Source organism: Cynocephalus volans, chromosome 9 (genome assembly GCF_027409185.1).
Source record: "Cynocephalus volans isolate mCynVol1 chromosome 9, mCynVol1.pri, whole genome shotgun sequence".
Taxonomy (NCBI): domain Eukaryota; kingdom Metazoa; phylum Chordata; class Mammalia; order Dermoptera; family Cynocephalidae; genus Cynocephalus; species Cynocephalus volans.
The window spans coordinates 24,986,066-25,013,861 of record NC_084468.1 but is presented as its reverse complement, the minus strand read 5'-3'; positions in this window follow the sequence as shown (position 1 = coordinate 25,013,861).

The window sequence follows — 27,796 nt, the reverse complement described above, 5'->3', positions numbered from 1 at the left end:
TTGCCTAGTAAACTTTCTCCATTTTTTTTTTTATAATGAACTGTTTATGTATATAACTATCTCTGGTAAGAAACTTATCAGTGGAGTGCATTCTATAGCACATTCTATAAACATTTATCTTTTAAAAGTTGGTTTTAATAAGAATTCTCTAAGGATATGTATAAAATTCTGTGTAATTAAAAGTTCACCAGCTGGCTCTGTTGCACAGCTAGTTTGGCGTACCTTTACAACAGGCGCCAAAGAAACCAAAGCATTCTAAAAAGAATCGAAATTATACTGGCCCCAGTGATGCTGAAAAATAGCAACTTATAAAAGTTTAAATATATACATAAAAAAGCAAGCTTGATTAATTTTCATACTGTCAGATTAACATAGAGATTTAAGGTACCACTCTGGTTCAGTTTCTTTACTTAAATATTTGCATTTTTTAGGGTTCAACCTAAATTGTGGCAAACATGGACCCAAAACTATAGTCATTTAAAGATAACAAAAATAACTTTTCTTCCATAGAATACTTCAAAGATGGGCAGGCAGGTGAGAGTAGATATTCTCTTTGTCTGCTCCATGAGTAAATCAGGGATCCAAGAAGGTCTGTTGCTTTTGTAATCCTCAACAAGTGGTTTCTCTATGTGTTGTCAAGTTTTGACAATTTCCTAGCCAGCCAGAAGAGTATAAAGGGAGATGGAGCAGAAGTGACTTTTTTAAAATGGCAAATAGAAGTTGCATATTTTATTTTTGTTCTTATCTCATTGCCTGGGACTTGGTCATGTTGAAATGTGCCTCTATTTGTGTTAGCTAAGAGCCTAGCTAAACTCAAAAAGTTCCTGACATAAAATAATAGAAGAATGGATACTAAGGGATAACTACTGATTTCTTTCCCAATGCTCTTCCTCTGGCTGATGCTTAACTGTCAGCATTACCCTGAGATCTACCTCTGGTCCTCTACTCTTGTATTTATTCTTTCTTTGCAAAGCTATATTTTCAGACTTTGAGTGTGTGTGTGTGTGTGTGTGTGTGTGTGTGTACCATTTCTTTAAACTCTTATGCACTATTAAATCTTCAGCTTACCAAAAGTGTTCAACTCCACTCCAAATTTTTACTTAATATTCAGACATTACATCTAAGTGGCCTCTTCTCAATCCAGAACATGTCTTTCCTCCCGTATCCCAAATGTCAGTGAAGAGCATCGAAACCTAGTCATATACTTAGGTATTTTTGTGTGACCTTCTACCTTCAAAGAGTCATCAGGCCTATAGATTTCTCCTCCCTACTATTATTTGAATTTATCCATTCTCCACTATTTTCAAGGATATGTCTTAATTTAAATCCTTATCATATTTCATCTACATCATGGCAAAAATATCCCTATTAATCTTCCTACACCCATTTTTGATTTCTGTTAGCATTTCTGTCACATTTTTGAAAGTAAACCCCAGAAAATAAAAATCCAATGATGTCAGTTCCCTAGATAAAACTGTTCAGAGATTCCCACTAGGTAGGATATAGTAAACCTGCCCCAATCTCTACTGCTTTACACTGTATGTGGCCCTTCCTCACCGGTGCCAGTTCCCTGTACAAAGAAGACTTTCTCTCATATTTTAAAATCTTTCCAACCTCCTGCTTGCAAAGAGATGACTACTTTTCCCTTTACTTTCTTCTTTTATTTACACTTCTTTATGTAACAACACCTATATTGCAATTTTACAGTTATTTGCTTCCATATATGCCTCAGATTACTGCCCTAGATGGCAAGCGCTTTGAAGGCGCAAAGAAGTTGCTTAATTACTGTTGGGTGAAGGAATTATACAAGTAATGATGTTTGGGAATTACAGAATTTTATAAACTACAGAAAATGATGGAATATTCACATTAAAAAAGCCATCTAAACCAATCCTTTACCAAATGCAAGGATTCCAACTTTAGTAAAATATTCTATTATTATAAAACATAGCTATTTCATATCAGAGACTCATTATCTCAAAAGTTGAGGGAATTCCTATCATTTTTGAAAAACTATAATTCTCACAATGTTTTTCTTTCTATTGTACTGAGACATGAATTTTTATGTATTACACACCTTGGTCCAAGTTCAGGAAAGCAATTATAAGCATTCAATGCAGCCTCAACATTAAACATTGAAATGCAAACTTGTACAAGATATGAAAAACATTATAACAACTAAATCAAATATCTTTAATTTTAACATAATGAGACTTCAGATTGAACTGCTGCTATCGGCAAAACATGATGTTATTAATTATAATGAAAGATGCAATACTCACATATATATATATTTTTTTTTCCTCCAACCTTTAAATTAAATGTTAAAATTAAAATCACCTGATCAAGAAAGCATAATTTAGATGCAAAATATTTGGCTCACTATGAAACCAATATAATTTACTCACACTAATAAAAATAATTGCTGAAAAGAAAGATTTATTATTCATGCAATTCAATATATTATAAGCACAAACCAATATGCAGTGGCAAACAATTTATTATGCTATATAAAGCATTTCATGTGGAAACCAATTATAATAAACCAAAGACTTAGTGCCAAACACATTTTTAAAAAGCTTGAGATAATATTCACATAAATTCCATGCGAAAAATTAAGGCTTGACTTTATAGATATCCCAGAGAGGAATACTGCCCTTTATTTCCCATCCCATCAACTTCCAAGAAAGTCAGAGATTTATAAAAACTAAGTGGTTCTTTTTTTGCCCTTGTGAAATGGAAAGATAAAAAAGGAATTATTAACAAAATAGAAGTGAATTCTCCTTTAAGAGCTTGACAATTCTTTAAATCTGATAAGAAGTGGAATTTACCATGATAAAGCAGCTGTAGAATCATAGTTTTGCTGACTTTGATTTATTTAAAGAAATAACTTAGCAGTATGGATTTTGAGAATGCTAACGTATTTCTCTGATTCACATTTAAGATTTGCTGTAGCCAAAGAAGCACTTGCCAAAGTAATAAAGCCTTTGTAACTTGAAATGAGTAGGTGTTTTCAAAACATTTCAATTATTCTCTTGATGACTGAGAGATGTAGGGGAAACTGATTTTAGGTATGGGAAATGAGACATTTAGAGGAAGTCAGAAAATCCTTTTGCATGCAATCTCATCTCTTCTGCCCTTTACACATGAATAATTATGTGCAGAGCTTTCTAGGGATTAACAAGTAAAAAAGAGAAAAAATCAGATAGGGAAACTTTAAGGTGCAGATTTCAAATTTATTTCAATGTGACTCAACTACCCCATTTACATTAAGACATTTATCATACTGCTGATGAGACAAATAAAAATAATAGTAGTAGTAATCATCATGGTAAGTTATTGATCCCATGAACCTTTTGGGATGTACTCTAAAATGAATGGCAAGAGCATTTATTTTCAAACCTGTATGTGTAGATTATGCAGGACTAACTTTATTTTACTTATATTATACCCAATATATATTATATTTTTAATTTTAAATAAATTATAACTTCTAGATTCTCTACATTTTACCTGGTGATATGAACTTCTTTTAAAATGGTAATTTATCTTCTTCCCCCCACCCCGGTTTTTTATTTTTGTGTGTGTGTGTCTGTGTGTGAATTTATATATGAATTTTTAGCTCCCACCAATAAGTGAGAACCACAATTACTTGAAGTTGATAAGACAAGCAAAAAGAAAGGACATTGTTGGGGGGGAGGGGGGAGGGAGGAGGGAGGGAGGTTTTGGTGATGGGAAGCAATAATCAGCCACAATGTATATCGACAAAATAAAATTTAAAAATAAATAAATAAATAAATAAATAAAATAAAATAAAATGGCAATTTATTTTGTAAAACTAAGGATCTTCCTTTTCCCTAATTAAGGCTTTACTTTTATGCTTTTAGTTTTAAATGGTTTTATGCAGTTTTTCAGCCAATCAAAAATCTGGTCACTCTCTCTGTAATGTTGCACTTTATTTTATCGTCTTTCTTATGCCTACTATTTCTTACTGTTTAACCACGGATCTTAAGTTTAGAAAAAGTATCTAATAACTCAGATCCTTCCCTTAATTTTATGATGCTCAAACTGCAGCCTGGGGGTAATAAATGGCTCAACCCATTGCTGACCAGCAGCCCAGTCATCTTTTCCTACTATGACAGTAACTGTATACAGTAATTTTAAGACAGATGATTTCTTTGAACTGTTTAGGCACTTTGCTAAGAACTTCATATGTAATATCTCATTTAATAAACTCAACAAACTTATGACATGACTACTTATTAAGCTCATTTGGCAAGTAGATTTATTAGTTGATTTAAAGCACATCATGTTTATAATGGTAATTTGGTCACTCAAGAGCTGCACAAGTTCCTTTCTTTCCATGTTGATCTGAGCATGTAAATACAGAAGCAGAAAATCACAACTAAGCATAGCTCCCAGCCCAGATCCATATTTCCTCATTTGTTCTACTTTTCTTTATAATCTCTTATTTTTAGTACACTACATTATTATGAAAAAAGAACAAATGCACATGAAAAGACAAATAGGGACAACGAGAAGAAAAGACACCTTTAGAAACACAGACACACACACACACACACACACACACATATTAGAATGTATGAGTATATAAGAATTCATTTAAATATTGACTCCCAGGAGAGCTTACTGAAGTGAGCATCCTGGTAAAAGCAAGCATAGAGATTATGTAAATACCATGCAAGCATCTGTAAGACAAAACAAACCTCAGTGGGGTTACCATGAGCAGGTGTGGTGACTTTGTGAGTGTTAGAAAAAAGTAGGAGGATACTTTGCTAGAGGAGTATTCTCATGGTAGAGCAATTAAGAAAAATTTGCGACAAATTCTTGAATACCTCATTAGAAGGAATATCTTCTTTGAGCTGATGCCATCCCATGAGAGGGATCACAGTTCAGCAAGCCAGCCTGCAGCTGGACTTCAGCCACCACCCCTACCCACTTGGCCTGGTGCCCATGAAGAGGATACTACATACACAAATTTATGGGGTGGCCGTGAGACCCAGGAGGATAGTAAAAACAATCACGCCTTCAATCTCCAATAGATGTGTATTACCAGTCCAATCTCCAATAGACTTAGAAATGCATCGAGTTTGTGTGATGAACTTGTTACCTTTTGTTCTAACGCAGTGAAAGGAGCAACCTGAACTTAGCTGGGTGACACAAGATGATCAAGAGATAAGGAGGGAGGGGTATAATGTTGATAGGGAATTTTAAATGTTTTACTATTATTATGATTAGTATTAATATTATCATTGCCTGAGAATACACTCAAGTATGCTGATATAGGCAATTCATTTTTTAATAATTGTGTTGTGATTTCAAGTATCATAATTTTTTTTTCTTTCTTATATGAGCTCCGTAAGTGCAGAGAATTTGTCTGTTGTTCTTACTGCTGTATTTCCAGCATATCATATTACCTAAAACAAAGATCAGTTGAATGAATGATCAAATAAATGGGATGTGGAATACAAATTTGTGACACTTAGGGAATATATTAAATTATGTGGGGAACACATGCACATTTTCCTGTGAGGTAACATTGGGTGCTTGGAAAGGAAACAGGAAAATAACCCTATCCCCAAACTTCTGATGTCTTACTCCCATGCTGCTTTTCTGAACACTCGTTTTGAATATTTTTAATGGGACAAACACTGGGTATTGGGTTTAAAAATAAAGTAGATTTGAGCAGACTTATTCCAAAAGAAACTAAACTGTCTGATTAGTAAGAGCTCCATAGTGTGGAACAAGAAAAGTAGGCAAATTTAAAAGGTAAAGGGCCATTGTCATTCTAAGAAGTATTAATGGATTAACTTTTGAATTAGTTAGATCCCCACCATATGGCATGTTCCAGAAAACTGGATAACTATATTTTCAGAGATATTTATTCATTTTTAAATTATTTATTTATTTATTCAATTAATATTTATTTATAGAACACCAATTATTTGCCAGGTATTAGGCTAAGAACTATTAAGTAAGATAAGATAGATGTGATTCTTATCCTAAAAATGTAGATTTTTTCAAAACAATTAAATATATAATTACAATAAAGAATGACCTGGGATCAATTGTCAGATTAGTTGATCACCATGATACTTTCAAGAGTTACATGATATATTTCTACTACTGGCTGATACAGAGGTAGCATAGCGTAGTGTCTAGGAGCACAGACCTGCATCAAACTGCCCAGGTTTGAATTCTTAACTCTACTGATGATGTAAGCAAGGCGCTTCATCTTCATGAGCTTTGTCTCCCTCATTTATAAACTAGGGATAATAGTGCTAGCTTAACAAGCTTTTCATAGAGAATAAGTGAGTTATGTCAGCAGCATACTTGGAACTTATTGCTACATAGTAAGAACTTTGTAAGAACTTGTTAAATAAATATGGATCCTTTAAAATACTAGATAGACATCTATGCACATTTGTAGATATGTCCTTGGGTGAACTGAGCTCCCCTTACTACATCTTAAGTTCAAAGGACTTCACTGATAGCTTTGTTCCTACAAGTAATATAATAGGTTGATTGATGAACTTAATGGGGATGTAGCCAGGAGGTAGAATATGCTGTTTTGTATTTTTTTCTAAACATATTTTAGAAGTCAAGGGATTGATATGATTTAGAAGTAACTAAAAGTAAATACATGTGTTTATTGTTTCAGACAAGTAAAACTAGATCAGCAAAATCTAGCCCATATGAAGAACCAAGCTACATTTATTTCTTGAATACATATTAGGATTTAGCTATTCAGGATTGATTACAAGTCTAAGGCCAGTAGCTTATATAATTGAAGAAAGGAGGGCAATATCTATGATGTTATTATTAAAGAGTACAAAATAGTATAGAATTATCTCATTATGATTGCATTAGAGACAGTGATATAAGAGATAGAAGAAGAGGAAAGAAAGTAGCTTGAATAGGTCAAATAAGGTATATTTGACCCTCAGTCCCAAATTCCACCATTTCAGCTCTTTAAACTCATCTGTTACTTTCATTCTTAAGTTATTTGCTCCTCAAGTCTTCTCTTGGGCTTTGCCTGTTATAGAAGCTGAACAATAAGTTAAGTTCAAATCACCGGATGCTGTTCAGCCTTCTTCTCAAGTTAGATGATCTTGTTTTTTGGGAATTTGAATTGGAAATCCATGATTGATGATGTGAGCTTCCCCACGTGAACCCTAGAATGGTCTTCCATGAAGACCTGGATTCCAGACCATAAACAAAGATTGATTTGCATTGAGAAAAATTCCAGTCTTTAAGGAATTTAGCATTTGGGGGTGATTTATTAAAGCTTAGCCACGCTTGTAACAGTCTTAAGAGTATCTCACATATGAGAATGCCTACATATGCAAAATTGTATTTATTTTAATTTCTTAGAATTAAATGCTTTTATGCTAACTGGATAAAAATCTATAGATTTATAAACTGCTTTATACCTCCCAAAACTGTCCACATAAACAAATTGAAAATATTAACATTTTAAAATCTAGCATTGAAATAACAGTTGATTAAGAATCAGTGCTGAAGAGTCATTGTAATAGAGTTGTTTCAGGAAGACAAACCATTAAAAAATGGACTTTATATATACTAACTTTGAATTGATATTTTCTATTAAGTAGAGGAGCAGGGTAGAAGAGTGAAAAGGAGTTGATAGTTATTCAACACCTGAATTCCACAAACCACCAGGAGATTTAAAGGCAGCCTATGGCTAATACTGTGTCATAAAAATTTTTCTACTTAAAATAACTGCAAACACTTACTGAGAGCTTATTATTATGTACCAGGCACTGTTTGAATATTAACTCGTTTAATGTGTATTACCTTACTTAATCTGTATAACAACTCTAAAAAACAGGTACAAAAAATGAGGGAGAGAAAGGCTGAGTAACTTGCTTTAGATTACACAGCTAATAGTGGTGAAGTCAGAAATTGAACCCTGGGTGTCTGATCAGAGTCTATGCTCTTTTTTATCCTTCAAAGTATTTTAACATTTATTTGTACATATCTTGAGGGTACAGTGTGTTGTTTCAATACACGCTTATACTGCACAATGATTCATTTAGGGTAGGTAGCATAGTTTTGTATTAAATGTACCCATTAGTTCACAATTTTTCCTCTTATTCCTCCCACCCTCACCTCCTGTGGTAACCATTTTTCTACTCTCTACTTCTATGAAAATCACTTTTTTATTTTTTAGATTCCACATATGAGTGATGTCATGTGGTATTGGTCTTTCTGTGCCTGACTTCACTTAACATGATAGTTTCAAGTTCCATCCATGTTGCCATAAATGATAGGATATCATTTTTTCAAACAACTGAGTAGTATTCCATTCTGTATACATACCACAGTTTTTTTTATTCCATTTATTTGTTCATGCACATTTAGGCTGATTCCAGCAAAAATGGGACTCCTTCAAGCAAATAACTTCCCTATAATTGGCATAGCCAAAGAAGAGGAAAGAGGAAGAGTTGTAAAAAGGATATTCAAGAAAATAATGGCTGAAAATTTCTCAATTATGGAGACATGTTTCAAGAAGCTCAGAGTTCACTAGTCAAATTCAATCAAAAGAGGAATACCCTAAGACCCATCATAATGAAATTACCAAAAACCAAAGACAAAGAGACCCTAGTAAAAGCAGCAAGTGGAAAAAAAAATAGTCAATGGAGCCCTTATCTCCCAGTGGATTGCTCTACGTAATATTCAATGGAGCCCTTATCTCCCAGTGGATTTCTCAGTAGAAACCCTACAGGTCAGAAGAGCATGGTATGATATATTCAGAGAGCTGAAGGAAAAAGTCTGTCAGTCAAGAATTCTATATCTGGCAAAACTAAATATCAAATATGAAGTAGAAATAAAATCTTTCCCAGACAAACAGAAGCTAAGGAAATTCATCAACACTAGACCTGCCATACAAGAAATACAAAAGGGAGTTCTTCAATCTGAGAGAAGACCACAGTAAGGAGCAGCAAAAAAACATTTGAAAGGACCTAACTCATTAGTAAAGTAAGTTCACGGACAGCCTCGGAAACTGCAATGTCATAAGGGAGATGAATAAATCACTTACATTCTTATTATGAAGACAAGAGGACAAACCTAACAAGACAATAAGAAATACAACAGATGTTTAAGAGATAGGCAATATTAAAAGATGTAACTTGAAACAACAAAATGTCAAAAAATAGGAAGGAATGACACCAAAGTGTGGAGTTGTCTTATTTTTTTTCTTTTTTCTTATATATCAAAATTAGGATGTTATTAATCTAAAGTAATTTGTTATAACTATGACATTTTTGTAAGCCTCATGGTAACCATAACACAAAAACTTACAAGACATATGAAAAATAAACAGTGAGAAAGCAAAATGTAAAGCTAGAGAAAACCACTCAACCACAAAGGAAGACAGTAGACCAGAAAAAAGGAAAAATAATCCACAAAGCAACCAGAAAAAAAAAAAAAATAGCAAAATGGCATTAACAAGTCCCTATATATCAATAATAATCATAAATGTAAACAGATTAAATGGCCCAATTGAAAGACACAGTAGCAGCTGAATGGATTATAAAACAAGAACCAATAATACTGACTACAAGAAACTCACTTAATCATTAAAGACACATACCAGCTGAAAGTGAAGGGATGGAAAAAGATATTTCATGCAAATTGAAACTAAAAAAAGAGCAGGATTAGATGTACTTAGGTAAAGTAGACTTCAAGCCAAGGAAATTAAAAAAAAAAAAGACAAGGAAGGTCATTATATAAGGATAAAGAGATTAATTAAACAAGGGGATATAACAATTCTGAGTGTATACATACCTAACTCTGGAGCACTCAGCTATATAAAGCAATTACTATTGGACCTAATGGGATAGATTGACTCCAACACAATTATAGTTGAGGACTTTAATACCCAATTTTCATCAAAGGATAGATCATCCACACAGAAAATTAACCACAAAACATCAGAATTAATCTCTACTATTGGCCAACGCGATCTAACTCTCATTTGTAGAACATTTCATACTCTATGCTCTTATGCCATATATTATATTGCTTCCTGTTGACTTATATTTGTATATATAATAGGTTCAGAAGGCAAAACCACTTACATTTTTGCCTTGTTACACTTCTGTAGACCAGAAAAATTTGTCACAATGTAAAATATTGTTTTCTTAGAGATGAGAACACATTGAGGTCATTTTAGATGTTGTCTTGTCTACTTCAAATAAATAAAAGATCATTTCAATCAGGACGTCAGAAGAGTTGCAGACTTGAATGGATTTGAAGGTCAAAAATTACTAAAGATAATGCTGGTCCTTGGGTGACTATCATCTTACTAGGAAGATTATACTTGCTTTCCACTCTATGTAATGCCACAAAAAATGGATTCTTACCCACCCCAAAAAAACCAAAATTACTCTTTTTATTAAATGTGAGTAGTATTAGCAAAAAGAGTAACGATAAAAGTGTGTTGCTAATTAAATGTTTTATTATATGATGAAAGGTGTGAGCCAGTTTGTATTTGTTAGGTAGTGTTGTGGTAAAGATTTATTTATGATTTTATATGTATATAAGTAGCACACTAGTTTTCAAATTCTCCTAAGAAACAGATTACAGGGAATTAATTAAAAAGGAAAATAAAGAAACAATACCAGATTTAAGGGACTTCATGTGAATATATTAAATTTTCTCGACTTTCATTGTTATTTCCCAAGTCATTCCAGGTCCCGATCTGCTGTAGGCTAGTAAGAAAATTACCTGACTCTTTCTCACCGACTTTTCCTGATAGAACTGTGGCATCACACATGAGTGTGTTTTGGCACACTCTAACAAAATGGTAGTACATTTTCCCCTCATTATTTTTAGTGGGTGGCCCAAAGACATGTCTGCAGAATTACTGCCCTTATTTAACTAGGGAAGAAAGAAAGTAAGAAAAGTAATAAAATTTTATTAAAATAAATAAATGAATGAAGAAAATAAAACAAACCACATGCATGCAAAATCATTGATATATATTTGCTCAAAGTAAAACCAAAAGATGCAAAAAACAAATATATGAAAGTGTGTTAATAACGTATGTATACATGTGAACGACTACTTTCCCTGGTTTTCTTATTTTAACTAGACTGTTTAGATGTTTTATTTTCTGATTTTTGGATTGAATGAGCTTATATATCATCTCTCTATATAATGCATATTATAGTACTTTAAAATAGTCACAAGCATGAGTCTTATTCTCCAAGAACTAGCATGAAGTAATTTACTATACTTAACAGACTTTATAACATATTTTAAAAAGACAAAAGAGTCTTTGGAACTGTCATAAAAAAATATTGAGAGAAATTTCTACCCTAAAAGCAAGGTTATCCTTTAAATTTCTTTTTTTGTAAGCATTACTACCTCCACCACTGTCATCATCACCACCATCATTTTTTGTGCTGAACATCACCAACTCCACCTTTTATTATGGCTGCTTTACTAACATTACATGTCTATCTCCAAATCCTTATCCTTCATAAATACCTGTGAACAAATGATTGACACCATTTTATTCCACCAAGAGTCGCCCTGCTCCTTTTCTGTAGGTATTTCAAGAAATAAACTTCGATTCTTTCCTCTTCTCCATCTGAATCACTATTTTCATCATCTCTTCTTTCCATCTTATATATTTTTCTCCTCTCTCTCTTTCCTTTATTTCACAACAATTGTGACTGGCCAAGTCCCTCCAAGAGATACAGTCTAGTAGGAGAGACAGACAAGTAAACAGTCAACAACGATATGTGCAACTTGACAAATGCTAAATTAGGACTAAGCAAAGGCACTGTGAGAATACAGAAAAGGAGCCTGTTCATAACCTTGGTGGATCAGAAGGTGACATCTAAGAAATAACATATTCCTTTTAAAATGAATTTAAAAAGAGAGCTACTGCTTGCTTAAAACCACCAAAATTAATGCTGGAGACTTGAATCCAGATGCTTAGTTTTAAATTCATGCCAGAATTTTTCAGCTCTATATTTCTGCAGTTATCATAGCTACAAACCAGTCTCACTAGATTTAAGGCAACTTTTAGGTCCTAGCTGGTAAGAACTGACCAGTTCAGTTGAAGGGTTAAACTGGAGTCACAATGTAGGTCATGATGTATGATCTGCAATAACTACTAGGTATTGTCATCTTTATCAGTGACAGGTGAACTGCTGACAAATAAGATACTCTAAATCTTTGTCTTCTTTTTGCACATCTCTGAAAGAAAATGAAATTGCTTGAAAAATTCAATGAATATGCTCTGCTATCCGTAGGCAGTCTTCAGTTACTATTGTGCTACGATGCAAAAGAATAGGGAATGGTAAGTGTGAACCTTTATATTGCATTAAATAACATTTTATGAACAGAAATAGAGCATATAATATCTGAGGCAAGAAGGTAGAACATGAGAATGTGAAATAAAATGTAATTTATTTTCTTAAAATGGCTCTTGTCTATTATATTTCAGTTCCATCTCTCTTTATAATAGATATTCTTATCAGACATTTATCTGCCATCACTTTCTGACATAATATGCGTCTTGTGACTTCCAAAATTTATCACACAATAAACTTCCTTTATGTTCTCAGAAATAACATGAGTTAGAATTGACTAAAAATAATCCACAGTATTACCATAGGTGTTTCAAGCTAGAAAACTTTTTTTTTTTTTTTTTTTTGGTACTGGAACTGGCTATAAAGAATTTATTTTAGAGGAATTTGAAGGATCCTACCAAAACATCCTCACTTGGGTGTTATAGCTTTTATTTCTATTTGAAGTACAAGGAGACTTTATTTAGATCATTACACAGAAACAAACAAAGCCCAAAGATATTCTTTATTTTTCAGCCTTTTTCAGCTGTTTTCTTCATATTAATAACTGTGGTTGAAATAATATTAGTATTGTAAAACTTTCTTGAAGTTCATCATTGTTTGTTAATTCATTTGTGGCATACATTTAATTAAAGCTCAGAAATGATTTTCTGCATACTTCTGTACAAAACCCAAACCACGCTGAATTTCAGAGTATCACAAAAGGTAATCATCTACTCCAACTTACTAAGTTCAATAATTTTTGTTATGTCTGTGAAATCTCTCTTTCTCCAACTTTCCTTTTACAATCATCATCACCATCACCTTATCAATAACTTCTAAAGGACCGTTTCTTCTAAAAAGCCTTACCAGTAAAGTAATCAGCTCTGAGTCTTGTCCCTCTCAATTAATCCCGAAATGCCCATGGATCCTTCCCCCTAATTTTCTCTTACAAATGAAAGTAAAATTGTATATTTTCCTTCTCTATGCATACTTGATTATTTTATTATCTATGTAAAAACAAATAGCAATTGTTTTGTTTGTAAGTGGTCTGTCTGGATAAAGGAAAAAAGACACATAGGATCTACTGCAGTTCAATAAACAGTTTAGAAGCATTAAACATTCAAATACCAAGCAAATTAAAGACATGTCTGTTTTAGTGACAAATAATATACTAAATTTCAAATTCATTAAATTATGTCTCAGAATCTCCTTATTGTCTTTTTTAATGTCTCTGCACTATCTAAAGTAATATTCAGTTTAATATCTGCAGCAGTAGTAGTATAAATTCACTTCAAGTGACCTGGTATTTTAGAAAGTTTTTGAGTGACTATTTTGCTGCATCTGTACAAAGTCCACTTGGATGAAGAGTATGACTCTCTTGTTGGACAATTAGGGTTTGAATCTTAATCCAAACATCAGTAGATTTATTACCTTGAGCACCAAGCTATAAAATCAATGCAATAGGAGCAAATGAACTGGTTGAGTAAAAAAGAGCTAAAGCTCTTAGCACTGGGTATGGCATATAATAAACACTGAAATGATATTTGTCACTTTTATGAACAAAAATAGAAGAGTTTATCAACATATGGGACATTTTTCATATGTATGTTAGTATGCTCATTTTTCCACTTATATAATATATAATTTTTATTTTAATATATATATATATAATTTTATTATAATTTTCTATTTTGAGTGAAAAAGTCTATATATTCTAGATTCAAAACTTCTGCAAAGTAGGAATGAATCTTAAGTTCTCCCTACAAACAATCAAAGGTACAATCTCTAAATTTAATTTTTTAGCAATAACTTACGGTCTAAACAAATACACAAAACCCATTTATCTTTCTCCAAGAAATTATAATAATAGTCCATGAGAATATAGCCTATGTTAACTTCTCTAAAAAAGTCCCTGTTGCACCTTTCCAAGGAAATTATAACCCCTAAAAATATTATGGGACTCTGTTCTGGTATTAATCATTACCCGATGCTGTTATTATAACCTGACATTTGATGTTATGAGATCAAATTCTTTTTATGCAAACCCTCTGAAAAAGTATTTGTTAACGAAATACAAATCTAAGAAAAGTTTTAAGAAAAGAAAGAAAGTAAAAGAAAACAGTTGCTTGGAAACACGAGATTTTCATAATACAATGCCATGAAAACTGGTGTAAAATTAAAAATTCTGATACTAAAAAGTTTACAGTAACAGTGAACTCTAGTTAATTAAAACATTGAATTCACAGTGTTTTGGAATGTGTTTATCCTTTAAGTGAAATATACTGTTTTATATTGTTTGAAATACATTAATTCTTAAAAAATAATTTTACAAGACTATTTTATATCATTAATATCAGTAATTAATTATATTAATAAAATCTATTTGGAAACAAACAAAAAATACCCATAAGATTTTACATTAAATATATCCTAAAATACAGTATTGGGTTCAAAATAGCCAGAACTTTATTGTGAATCTGTATTTTATATCTTGAGAAGTTGTTAGATGATTATCATTTATTTGTTCCTAAAATAAAAATGTGAAACACAACAAAAATATTAGTGGATTTTGAGATTTATTTGGAAGCTGTAAGAACTAAAGGTGTTATGATTTACTTCAAACTTTTTTCAAACTGTTCTCAATTATATGAAAAAAAACCTTGTTAATAACGGAGTTATGGGAAATACCTATCTGAAATATTTAAAAAGCTAAACTATAAAGTAAACATTAGTGGTAATGACTAGGTATTATTAAAAAAATAGTAAGAAAAACATTGAGAAAAACTTTTTAAAATTTCCGTTAGTATCGGTCTTATAAAATTTTTCAGATATAAAAAGTTAAACATAAAAATACATTCAGAATGTGTTTTATTTAAAATAATATATACAATAGATAGGAAATAAAATATCTAAATTTCATTTTATCATAATCTGACCTATATCATATTGTATTTAAAGAGTCAAGATTCTAGAGGTGATAAACCTGGTGGCAATTTTATTTCCAGAAAAATATTTTGAATCACCAGTATCGTAGAGTTTTATCTGCACACTTAAAACTCTTGGGGACTTTATCAGTACAGTATTTATTTGCAGAACAAATTATTCTGAAATTTAGTGTCTCTGAACACAGTTGTTTATTTAGCTCACAATTCTGAAAGTTAGTAAATTGGCCTGGTCTCAGCAGGGTAGTTCTGCTGATTTCGGCCAGACTTCGCTGATCTTGGCTGAGTGTCAATCTTGAATTTTAGGTGGTTGCATGGTAAACAGGAGGCTAGCTGACAGTTAGCTCAGGATGGGGGCCGCATTTTACTCTCCCTGCCCTCTTGTTTTCCAGCTGCTTAGCTGGACATTTTTTTATCTGGTAAAGTAAGCCCCAGTGAGAAATCTGGGTTTTTTTTTTTTTTTTTTGGTCTCTGCTTATATCACTTTTGCTACTGTCTGATAGGTCAAAGAAAGTCACTTGTCAAATGATACTCAGTGTGGGATGGTTCTCCTTAAAGAAATAACTAGAGAATAACATGAATAAATGGAGGTGTTGACCTAAAAAAGAACTGAGCCCAAAAATATATATAGCAAGAAGTTTATTTGAGCATGTATAATGAACTACAGTCAGAAGACAAAAGCCAAGTTGCCTTGGAATGTGCTTCCAAGGAGGTCAGCAGAATTCAGTATTTTATGATTGCACAAAAGAGGAGAATCAAAAGGGAGAGAAGAGGACAGACCCCTCTAATCATTATATTAGTTTGTTGTTATTGTTGTTGTTGTTTTATTTCTGGTACAAGACATAAATTTGGAAGTGTTACTAGGTTACATCCTACATATGAAGGGCTAGGTTATTTTATTACTTCTTATTCCACTACATCTGCTTCTGAGTAAAAATGATCTATGAGGACATTTTCTAGGACATGGGACATGACTACATACATACTCATCTGATTTCCCAAGGCTCTAAAATTTAGCTGACTTGGTCAGAGCAGACTTTTTAGTTATCAGGAATCATTACTGCAATGATCTAACATAGGCATTTGAGCACTCTTTTCTATTCTAAATGTCAATAAACAAACAAAGAAACAAAAACATTTAAAAAATTAAGATTAGGTTCCACAGAGAATCTCACATAATAGATTGTTCTTAGTAGATGATTGATGTATCCTTTAGGATTGAAATAAGTATGTTTGGAAGATGATAAATTAACCAAACATAACACAAAACTGCTTACTCAAGATGAATAAAAACACCGTGCATTTCTTTATTACCATTGTGATTAAGGTAAAAAAAAAAAAAGTATAATAATATTAGAGTAGTTCATGGAGAATCTTCAAATCTAAGTGAAAGGTTTGAATTAATTGAGAAAAGTTCCTTAAGTAACTTGAAAATATTGGGCAAAAATAGCTGAATATTGATTTAAAAACGTAGAATAATAAATTTGGGATTTGGGTGATTACAGTCACTGGATGAAAATAAATTTGAGAAATTGTTATTAGCTAATAAATTCCATGAGGATAGGGTCTGTGTATGTTTTGTTCAACAATGTATCCCATGGAATCCTCTATGTTCAGCAGACTACCTGGTATAAATGAAGTATTAACTGCTTTATTTTTTTAATTTACTCAACTAATTATTTTACTTTATATTTGATTAAAATGTCAAGCTCAGTTCCCATTTGCCAGGTTTGGTGATAAGTTCAGTATTAATCTCCATTGAGCTATTTCTCCACCTGCATGAAACTATGTGTTTCAGAAGAATTTGAATGCTTCATGACTGGGCCTGGTTCTTACTCCACAGTGGTCACCATCATTGATATAGCTCCTGTTATAAAACTATTTCTGAACAGTGGCCCTTCACCCACAGTCACCCACTATCTATAATGCCTCCCTAGGAACCCTCTTTTCTGAAGATAATTCTGTCACATGGGTCATTGATCTTGTTTGCATGACAAGAAGCTTAGCATGGAATGGCTGCCATTCCCCCATGAGAGTATCATTCATAAGTGGAAAGTAGTTCTTCAACTTGTATAAAACATCACTTAGTACGATAGCCTAGAATGTCTTAAGAAATTTCACTTTGCCTGCCTTTGGTTTTGGAACCAGCCTTTTCACAGCACCAAACTGTAGGGTTGTATAAAAATACTGTTGATTTTTGTATGTTGATTTTGTATCCTGCAATCGTACCAAATTAATTTATCAGCTCTAAGAGTTTTTTGGTAGAGTCTACTGGGTTTTCTATACATAGAATCATGTCATCTGCAAACAGGGACAATTTGATTTCCTCTGCACCTATTTGGATGCTGTTTATTTCTTTCTCTTATGTAGGGGAAATGCTCCAGGATTTAGGACTGGACAATGACTTTATGAATAACAGTCCAAAAGCATAGGCAACAAAAGAAAAAATAAACAAATGGGATTATATCAAACTAAAAACCTTCTGCACAGCAAACAATAGAGTGAAAAGGCATCCTACAGAATGGGAGAAAATATTTGCAAAATATGCATCTGACAAGGGAATAATATCCAGAATATACAAAGAACTCAGACAACTTTACAGCAAAAAATAAATAAATAAATAATAATAATAATAATAATCCAATTGAAAAATGGGCAAAGGAGCTGAATAGACATTTCTCAAAGGAAGACATACAAATGGCCAACAGGTATATGAAAAAATGCTCAACATCACTAATCAACAGGGAAATGCAAATCAAAACCACTTTGAGATATCACCTCACCCCAATCAGACTGGCTATTATAAAAAGACTGAGACTAACAAATGCTGGTGAGGATGTGGAGAGAGAGGAACCCTTCTGCACTGTAGGTGGGACTGTAAATTAGTACAGCCATTATGGAAAACAGTGTGGAAATTCCTTAAACAACTACAGAACTTCCATATGATCCATGAATCTCACTCCTGTGGATATATCCAGAGGACTGGAAAACATGAGGTCAAAGACATACCTGCCCTCCCATGTTCATTCCAGCTTAATTTACAATAGTCAGGTGATGAAACCAACTAAATGTCCATCAATGGATGACTGGATAAAAAAATTCTGGTATATATACACAATGGAATACTACCCAGCCATAGAAGAGAATGAAATCCTATCATTTGCAACAACATGGATGAGCCTGGAGAAAATTATCCTAAATGAAAAAACCCAGGTACAGAAAGAGAAATACCACATGTTCTCACTCATAACTGGGAGCTGAATCCATAAATAAACAAATGAACAATAAAGACAGAAAGAAAGAAAGAAACAACAATCACAGTAATGTGCTGAACTTTTAGAAAACTAGAGATGGAAAAGGGGAGGGGAGGGGTAAAGGGAAGGGGGATAATGAGGAATTGGTCAATGGACACAAAGAATGATTGCATATTGTAGTGATGAATAAGCTAACTGTACTGATCTAACCACCACACATTCTACACAACTATTGAAAATTGACGTTGTACCCCACAAATATGTATAATAAACAGAATTTTTAAAAAAAAACTGTAGGGTTGTCTTTAAGGGGATGTTCAATACAAAAAAGCTGTTAGTCCTCCTTCTACACTTCTGGACCAGTCCTTCTAGGCAGCTTTAAAGAATGGTGATGGAGTTTGGATGTGTTGTCCCCTCCAAAACTCATGTGGAAATTTGTTCTCCAATGTGACAGTGTTGGAAAGTGATTGAGTCATGGGGGCGGATCCCTCATGAATGGATTAATGCTCTCCCTGGGGGAGGGTGGATAAATGAGTGAGCTCTTGTTGTATCAGTTCCCACGAGAGCTGGTTGTTTAAAAAGACCCTAGCACCTCCTCTCTCTCTCTTGCTTCCTCTCGCCATGTGATCTACTTATACCTGCTGGCTGCCTGCCACTTTCCTCCATGAGTAGAAGCAGCCTGAGGCCCATGCCAGATGCAGCTGTCCCAGAATCGTCAGCTAAATAAACCTCTTTTCCATGTAAATTACCCAGTCTCAGGTATTTCTGTTATAGCAACACAAACCAACTAAAACAAATGGCTAGTCTTAGAAAAAGGAAATCCCATGATTCTTCTGAATCTGATAAATTAGAAAAAGAAGAAAAATAAGATCACAACAAAATGTCTTTCAACACAGGTGTGATGCCCACTTTACAAAGAAGCAATTGAAGTGAGACTTAAAAAAAAAAAAAAAAAAGATTAACAATTTATTTGTGTTTAATAAGTTGGGGTAAAATTAGGATTAGAGTCCAGATCCTTACATTGTTAGTGTTTTCCGGCTTGTTCTACTGCTTCTGAAACATTCTTGATTGAAATTTCAGTTGAAGGATGTATTGGAGATATAAAACAAATGTTAATGCCAACAAAAGAAATACTCGAATACTTGGGTATTTAAATGATTTACATGTATAATCTATTTTTTTCTAATATGGAAACCAGGTTGATATGTAAGTCTTGGACATATGTTCACTGATAGGAGAACAATCACCTACATTAGTATTATTTGGTTTCTGTTTTCACTTTCTGCCTCCTGAGCACTCAATCTGTGTTAGAAGTGGAGGTATAGCAATAGTAAGACAGACAAGATCCCTCTTTCTATGGAGCCTAAGACCTAGTGAGGGAACCTACAATAAAGAGTGTGAAGAGTAATTCTATGTGTAAACTTGATTAAGAAATGCTGAGAAATCTGGTAAAGCTATCTTTTTAGTGTTAGTGATGGAGTTTCCAGCAGCAATTAGTATGACAACCTGAGTGGACTGGGTGGAAAAACCCTGACCTCAATGTGGGAGGGTACCATCCAATCTACCAGGGGCCTGCAGAGAACAAAAGACAGAGAAAAAAGGTGAATCTCTCTCTGTCCACAGGAGCTGGGTTATACTCGTCTCTCCTGTCTGTGGACAGAGCTTGAGACTCTTCAGCTTTGGGTTCCAGGACTTACACCAAGGACACCATCGGCTTCCCTGGCTTTGAGGCCTTCAGACTTGGACTGGGCCACACTACAGGCATCCAGTTTTCAGACGGCCGATAGTGGGACTTTTCTTCGCAATCCTGTGAGCTAATTCCCCTAATAAGCCTCCTGTCATATATTTATAACATATCCTGTTGATTCTGTCTCTCTCAAGAACCCTGACTAACACAAAGAGTAAATAAATATGTATAGAGATAATTACAAATCACGATGACTGATGTGGTAGAGAGTGCGGAACAGCTTTAGGTAGGAAGGTGAGGCTGGGAGAATGTCTCCTTGCTGAGGTAGTATCTGAGCTCACAGCTGCAGAAAGAAAAAGTGCCTGGCAGGTTGATTTGGAGATAAAAGCATTTCAGATGAAATAAACAGCAAGTGCAAAGTCCCTGAGGTAAAAATGAGTTTTATATGATTGAGAGACAGAAAGGAAGGCTTTTTTAAGGTAAGGAGAGGCCCGAAAGACATATATTTGGAGATAAATAGAAGGGCCAGGTCATATGAAATCCTATAATGAAAGATCAGGAGGTTAGGTTTTATTTTAAGTGCAATGGCTGTTTATTATTTTTAATCAGGAAAGTTTAAGTATTATTCTTTTTTAGCAGATAATAAATGAATTGTGTAAATATAAGGATGATAGCAGGGAGTCTGACTAGGATGGTGTTGACTTCAGGCAGGGTAATAATAATGGAGATGGAAGAAATTAAACACAAAATACACTTGGGGTTGGCGCTAATAGCACTTCTTGACAGATTCAATGTATATTACGAAAATGGAGAAATTCCAAAGTTCTGAATATGGGCACTTAACGGATGGGAATGCTGTTTACTAACATGGGAAACTAGAAGATAACAGGAATGAAGAATGAAAAAGGTCAAGAGTTCAGTTTTGTCTTTGTATCCTCTGCTTTGCCTGTTAGGCAGCCAAGTTGAATTTTTATATAGATGGGTAAATATTAGAGATAGAGAATTGGGAGCTGGCTTGGGTTGGAGTCATGCATTTCAGGTCTTATTATTATGTATTATTACCATCTAAAGTATAAGCACTAGAAGGCAGGAACAAAGTGCTACGCATTTCCGTTCTTTCCACACTGCAAAAAACATTTTTAATAGTGTATTAATGGTGATGGTGGTTTTGCTGCTGCTGCTGATCAGGATGGTGATCACAATGCCCCCACCAAAGGTCTTAGATTTGTAATCTCAGAAAGAGAGTCTGCAGCTGCAGGTGGCATTACATGCTCTGTTGTCTATGAAGAAATGTGCAGGGGCCAGGTGTAGCTGGGTTCACCAGGGAACACTCACCAGGAGAGAGATTCTACCCTTGCTACTTCTACTTTTTGTAAGATCTTTGGATAGTTCTAGTGACATTTGTCTAGGCTTATGTAAGTGAGGGACTTTTGTTTTCATGAAAATTACCTTGTTATTTATTAGAGACACACATCTCACAGCTTGATTCCAGCTGCTCAGGAAAGTCATAAATCAGTACTTACAGCACTTGTATACCCTGTGAATAGGGAAACAGAATAAGCAGTGGCCCCTGCTGTTGAGAAACCAAGCCAGTGAACCAAGATAGCTTAGAACCAGGTAACCAAAGAGGGGCTAAGTTCTTCGAAGGACAATACTGTGTTTTTCTCCAAATTAGAATAGCAAGTATTTATTGACTCTATTTCTCGGGTGTCTACTGTGTGCCAAGAAAGTTTTAAATACATCCTGTATAGTAACCCATTTGATCCTATTACCATCATGGAAGGGAGCTGCTATAATCATTAGCATTTTACAAGTTAGGAAACTTGAACTTTGAAAGAGAAACAAATTTGCCCCAAATCACCTAGGTAGTCAGGGATGAAGCTAGGATTTGAAACCAAACTGCTTCACCAGACACACTGAATCACTTTGAATAAAACCACTGTGGGGAAAGGATATTTTATTGGGAGGAGGGAGTGTATGGGAAGAGGATATAACTGCAAAGTGAGAAGATAGAAATCTGCAGACGACACTCTGCATAAGGGAGTTTCCTATCATTCGCCCACCTCATCTCCTCTATTTTTTAGTTTATTCCCTGGTAAGTTCCATGCCCCACATCCTCTGGGTGAAGCTCTGCATTCGATCCTTTCATCACTAGAACATAACACCTGTCCCTTTGTACTTTATAGCTCAAAGGATTTTTTAGATCCGTAAATGCCATTCACTCTGAGCATTTTATCTCCCTGCTTTTTGGAGGCACTTTTTGGATTCAATGAAAGGATATTCTTGCTTAGGAAATAGAGAGTTTTTATTTCAAAGTGTAAAAAAAAAAAGGAACAAATTTTGAGAAAATCACAGCCTTCATTTAAATGCTATGTCAATTTTGTACTCAGAATAGGGAAGAACTAATATAGCCCTGAATAGAAGCCACCATATACATTGGTAAGTAATTTTTTAGCACTCACTCACCACTCCGCTAGAATTCATGACCTTTGCTTCTTGGCCTTTACAATTACAATTCTCTTTTGAGTGAAGAAATAGAAAATCATCCAGAAGGGTGCAAAGTTCTGAAAAACACACATATTTGTTCCAGGGCAAAGGATGGGGCAAATATTAAGACTTCCTTCCACTTGTGAGTCAAGAAATATTTGAAACTGAGAGTCCACAAATGGGTTCAGCTGAAAGCCTCGGCTGCCACCTCCCATTATTAGTGGTTGGTGTGGGAAGTGACAGACTGAAGAGCTTTAAAGGAGAATAGAAAAACAAAACGTAAAGGCTATGTAAATAAATGAGTAACTTCTCTGACATTCTCTTGCATTTCATGCATGAGCTCAGTGCAGTGAATAGATTAGCACGTTTAGTTTCCAATTCAGTAGCTGAGGTTTGTTATGAAAGGTAAGAAATTCAGATGGTATGAAATTATTCATACTGCATCAGAAAACCACTATGAAGACACTATTAAAATGTGATTGTTGATTAGGAATCATTATGGTTTCTGGAAAAATATACTTAGTAAAAATTAAATCTAGTGGGTTCAGATGCTTTCTAACGCATTAAGCAAAGGCAAGGTTAAGATGTCAGTGTCATTAACTGTGAGATCAGATGACTTAGACCATGATTTTCTCTTCTAAAGTCTGCTAATTTAAACCATTGCTATTACTATCATTATCATCAACGTCCATTTCTAATGTATCACAGCTCTCATGTAGACTTACAGACACTATAATATTACTCTTTTTAAAAACACTGACCTTTTCCTCCTTGTTGAAGCAGTTGTTTAATTGGATTTTGCTCTTAAGGACATTTGCAAATACATAGTACATAACTTTACAATTGGTGTACAACCAGCACATAGTGTAATGATAAATAATAACAGCTCAATATGTGGTGAATGCTGTGAAACATGCATCTTATAGATTATCTTTAACTTTTCACAGTAACGTGCCAAGGTATTATGGGCTGAATTGTGTCCGCTGCAAAACTCATAGGTTGAAGCCCTAACTTCAAATTTTGTTTGTTATTATAGCTTTGTAGTATAGCTTAAAGTCAGGTAGTGTTATGCCTCCAGCTTTATTTTTTTTGCTGAGCATTGCTTTGGCTATTCGTGGTCTTTTATTGTTCCATATAAATGTCTGAATAGTTTTTTCCATTTCTGAGAAAAATGTCTTTGGAATTTTGATGGGGATTGCATTGAATTTGTATATCACTTTGGGTAGTATGGACATTTTCACTATGTTGATTCTTCCAATCCAAGAGCATGGAATATCTTTCCATCTTCTTGTATCCTCTCTAATTTCTCTCAGCAGTGGTTTGTAGTTCTCATTATAGAGATTTTTCACCTCCTTGGTTAACTCAATTCCTAAGTATTTTATTTTTTTGGTGGCTATTGTAAATGGGCAGGCTTTCTTGATTTCTCCTTCTGCATGTTCACTATTGGAGAAAAGAAATGCTACTGATTTTTGTGTGTTGATTTTGTATCCTGCTACTGTGCTGAAATCATTTATCAATTCCAACAGTTTTTTTGTAGAGGTTTTAGGCTGTTCGATATATAGGATCATGTCATCTGCAAACAGGGACAGTTTGACTTCATCTTTTCCAGTCTGGATGCCCTTTATTTCCTTCTCTTCTCTGATTGCTCTGGCTAGTACTTCCAACACTATGTTGAATAGGAGTGGTGAGAGTGGGCATCCTTGTCTAGTGCCTGTTCTTAAAGGAAAAGCTTTCAGCTTTTCCCCATTCAGGATGATATTGGCAGTGGGTTTGGCATATATGGCTTTAATTATGTTGAGATACTTTCCCTCTATACCTAACTTATAGAGGGTCTTTGTCATGAATGAGTGCTGAACTTTATCAAATGCTTTTTCAGCATCTATAGAGATGATCAAAACAGTATGGTACTGGCATAAAAACAGACACACTGACCAATGGAATAGAATAGAGAATCCAGAAATCAACCCTCACACTTACTGCCATCTGATCTTTGACAAAGGCACCAAGCCTATTCACTGGGGAAGGGACTGCCTCTTCAGCAAGTGGTGCTGGGATAACTGGATATCGATATGCAGGAGAATGCAACCAGATCCATACCTCTCACCATATACTAAAATCAACTCAAAATGGATTAAGGATTTAAATATACACCCTGAGACAATAAAACTTCTTAAAGAAAACATAGGGGAAACACTTCAGGAAATAGGACTGGGCACAGACTTCATGAATACGACCCCAAAAGCACGGGCAACCAAAGGAAAAATAAACAAATGGGATTATATCAAACTAAAAAGCTTCTGCACAGCAAAAGAAACAATTAAAAGAGTTAAAAGACAACCAACAGAGTGGGAGAAAATATTTGCAAAATATACATCTGACAAAGGATTAATATCCAGAATATATAAGGAACTCAAACAACTTTACAAGAAGAAAACAAGCAACCCAATTAAAAAATGGGCAAAAGAGCTAAGTAGGCATTTCTCGAAGGAAGATATCCAAATGGCCAACAGACATATGAAAAAATGCTCAACATCACTCAGCATCCGGGAAATGCAAATCAAAACCACATTGAGATACCATCTAACCCCAGTTAGGATTGCTAAAATCCAAAAGACTATGAACGATAAATGCTGGCGAGGCTGCGGAGAAAAAGGAACTCTCATACATTGTTGGTGGGACTGCAAAATGGTGCAGCCTCTATGGAAAATGGTATGGAGGTTCCTTAAACAATTGCAAATAGATCTACCATACGACCCAGCCATCCCACTGTTGGGAATATACCCAGAGGAATGGAAATCATCAAGTCGAAGGTATACCTGTTCCCCAATGTTCATCGCAGCACTCTTTACAATAGCCAAGAGTTGGAACCAGCCCAAATGCCCATCATCAGATGAGTGGATACGGAAAATGTGGTACATCTACACAATGGAATACTACTCAGCTATAAAAACGAATGAAATACTGCCATTTGCAACAACATGGATGGACCTCGAGAGAATTATATTAAGTGAAACAAGTCAGGCACAGAAAGAGAAATACCACATGTTCTCACTTATTGGTGGGAGCTAAAAATTAATATATAAATTCACACACACACATACACACATACACACACAAACCGGGGGGGGGGGGGAAGAAGATATAACAACCACAATTATTTGAAGTTGATACAACAAGCAAACAGAAAGGACATTGTTGGGGGGGAGGGGGGGAGGGAGAAGGGAGGGAGGTTTTGGTGATGGGGAGCATTAATCAGCTACAATGTATATCGACAAAATAAAATTAAAAAAAAATAAATAAATAAAAATAAAATAAATAAAAAATAAAAAAAAAAAAAAAAAAAAAAAAAATTTTGTTTGTTTGTTTGTTTTGTGTTTTTAAATTTTTTTTTTGTCAATATACAATGTGGTTGATTATTGTGGCCCATTACCAAAACCTCCCTCCCTTCTCCCTCTCCCCCCTCCCTTCCAGCAATGTCTTTTCCATATGCTTGTCATATCAAATCCAAGGAATTGCAATTGTTGTGTCTATTTCCATCCTCGCCCCAGGTTATTTGTGTATTTATTTATTTATTTTTTGCTCACCACAAATAAGTGAGAACATGTGGTATTTCTCTTTCTGTGCTTGACTCGTTTCACTTAATATAATTCTCTCTAGGTTCATCCATGTTGTTACAAATGGCAGTATTTCATTCCTTTTTATAGCAGAGTAGTATTCCATTGTGTAGATGTACTACATTTCCATATCCACTCATCTGATGGTGGACATTTGGGCTTGTTTCAACTCTTGGCTATTGTAAAGAGTGCTGTGATGAACATTGGGGTACAGGTATACCTTCGACTTGATGATTTCCATTCCTCTGGGTATATTCCCAGCAGTGGGATAGCTGGGTCATATGGTAGATCTATCTGCAATTGTTTGAGGAAACTCCATACCATTCTCCATAGAGGCTGCAGCATTTTGCAGTCCCACCAACAATGTATGAGAGTTCCTTTTTCTCCACAACCTCACCGGTATTTATCGTTCACAGTCTTTTGGATATTAGCCAACTGGGGTGAGATGGTATCTCAGTGTAGTTTTGATTTGCATTTCCTGAATGCTGAGTGATGTTGAGCATTTTTTCATGTGTCTGTTGGCTATTCGTATATTTTCCTTTGAGAAATGCCTATTTAGCTCTTTTCTAATTTTGTAATTGGGTTACTTGTTTTTGTTTTTGTTTTTGTTTTTGATGTAAAGTTATGTCAGTTCCTTGTGTATTCTTGATATTAATCCTTTGTCAGATGTATATTTTGCAAATATTTTCTCCCACTCTGTTGGTTGTCTTTTAACTCTGTTAATTGTTTCTTTTGCTGAGCAGAAGCTTTTTAGTTTGATATAATCCCATTTGTTTATTTTTCCTTTGGTTGCCTGTGCTTTGGGGGTCGTATTCATGAAGTCTATGCCCCGTCTTACTTCCTGAAGTGCTTCTCCTATGTTTTCACATTTGATTGTATTTGGAGACAGGCTTTTAAGGAGGTAATTAAGGTTAAATGAGGTCATTAGCATAGGGCCCTAATTCAATAGGATTGGTGTGCTTCTAAGAAGAGAAGGAGATAATCAAAAGTGTGCAGGCACAGAGAAAAAGGCCACGTGAAGACACAGTGAGAAATCAGCTGTCTGTAAGCCAAGGAGAGAAGCCTCAGGAGAAAACAAATCTACTGGCACCTTTATCTTGGACTTCCAGCCTCCAGAACCTTGAGAAAATAAATTTCTGTTGTTTAAGCCACCCAGTTTTTGTTATTTTGTTATGGCAGCACTAGCAGACTAACACAAGGCAAGTATCAGTGTGCTTTTTTGAAAGAAAAGGAAATTGGCCTGTCAAAGCTCAGTCTGGAACGTGCCCCACGAGTGCCTGTTATGGGAATTTAGCCCAAGCTTGATCAATCTACAGTACTTCTGTTTTCACAGCCTGGTTAACCCAATATGTCTATAAATGGTATTTCAGGGCTGGAAATTACTCTGATTTAATTCTCAGTGCTCCTGAAGAATATGGAATTTGGGATAAGAGAGTAAATATATAAACTATGTTGTCAT